This window comes from Triticum aestivum, chromosome 4D (genome assembly GCF_018294505.1).
Source record: "Triticum aestivum cultivar Chinese Spring chromosome 4D, IWGSC CS RefSeq v2.1, whole genome shotgun sequence".
NCBI lineage: Eukaryota > Viridiplantae > Streptophyta > Magnoliopsida > Poales > Poaceae > Triticum > Triticum aestivum.
The window spans coordinates 480,575,904-480,577,546 of NC_057805.1; the positions used below are offsets into that span (position 1 = coordinate 480,575,904).

The 1,643-nt window shown below is 46.3% G+C and overlaps 1 long non-coding RNA gene across 1 annotated transcript; it reads left to right on the forward strand.

Moving 5' to 3' along the window:
- Nucleotides 1–360: 360 nt before the first annotated feature.
- On the forward strand, nt 361–1,372 carry LOC123100432 (uncharacterized). Its single transcript, XR_006448398.1, has 3 exons — nt 361–527; nt 886–971; nt 1,053–1,372. It is a non-coding gene; the product is annotated as an uncharacterized lncRNA (long non-coding RNA).
- Nucleotides 1,373–1,643: the final 271 nt, after the last annotated feature.

Genomic DNA, 1,643 nt, shown 5'->3' on the forward strand with positions numbered 1-1,643 from the left:
GGGACAAAGATTAACGTAGATTGCATTGCGTATTTTACTAAAGGGCTTAAAATAGACTGGTTAATCTACACCGTTATAATTCGGTCCCACCAGATTAACGGCTCTTAATTACTGATTAACGTGGTAATTTCTTGGGAGTCGCTAATTAGTATAGGTATAGATAGATAGATAGATAGAGGTATAGATAGATAGATAGATAGAGGCGTCGTATCCTATGAATCCTCAAGTTTCATGTATCCCTGCATCCGGATCGTTTTAGTCGTCCGATCTAAATCGTCGCGTTAGAGCTGATTCCGGTGTATTTTTTCATAAATAAGCCCGCAACCTCTGTAAGTCAGGCCTGCGAATTTGCACGGGCACCCCTGTCCCACCCCACGTCGCAGATCCGATCACTACGGCGGCGACCCGCGGACAAAGACGGAGACCTCACCGTGCGCCCTAAACACCGACGACATAGGATACTGATCGATTGCAGTTGGGTTCATCTCGATCTCCTGACGCGGCCGCCGTGTACTTCTTGGTGCGAGGTACGCATGTCAGGGTGACTTGATTTTCTCCCGATGCCCGAGCGATCTGGAGCTAAGGTGCCTCACCTAGGGACTACCAGGTAGCTAGCTCGCCACAACTCACAACACGCAAACACACACATGCAGAAATAGAATTGGTGTGGATGGCCATGTGCAGAGTTGACCAGATCAATAGACCGTATTCTCTTATAGCTTTGCCTAACTAGTATAGAAAATTATTAATTTATTAAAAGGTGAGCAGCCAGATTTTGATTGGCTGGTGGCGTATGAGATGTGGCCAAAATATGGATTTCATATACTGTACATGAGTGATTCTCGTTTCAGAGTCTAATTCTGTATCTGTTTGTGGCTTGTGCAGCAATGCAATCTACCAATAGCTTGCAAATGCAGTTGGAGGAGGAAAGATTTACCACACCTGTAAAGAAAGCAAGTGTTCCTCTCCCCGTGAGTCAATTGCTTCCTGGTTGTATTCACTTCAGTAATTTATACACAACGGTGCTTACTAATTCATTCTTTATGTTTAAGTGTTCGTCTTTTACACCGGAATGTGAAGAGAATTTGAAGCCTAATTTAGGCATGACATTTGAAGGATTAGAGGCTGTTGAGAAGTTCTATAAGTTTTATGGACATGAAGTTGTGTGGTAATGATACCTACAAGATAGAATCATGGGTTGAGCACTACAATCATGGTCACTTGATCAGATCAAATCGTCAAGTTATTGAGAGTGCAAAGAATGCATTATACACATGTAACAAAGCAAGCATAGACACCTGTCAGACATACAGGCTTCTCCAAGTCAGCGAGGGTTCCTGCAGTGAAGCACACTAGGCAAGAGGAATATGAGGCATTTATTGGTTGCAACATCCCATGCCCGCACCCCGGCATCTGACAACCACCATGTCCTGCATGGTCCTCCTTCACCACCTTCCAGGGTCGCCACCCCGACATCCACTACCCTCAAGAGAGTCGCAATGCCTCTCGAACGCCCGCCCCTCAACCCTAGACAAGTTGCACGAACCTACAAGACCCACGAACCGTTGCACCATGATCCGGGGCCGCTGCCGCGACATCCATGTTGTTGACTCCAAGAGCCGCGCTAGCGGTGTTGGTGTTGG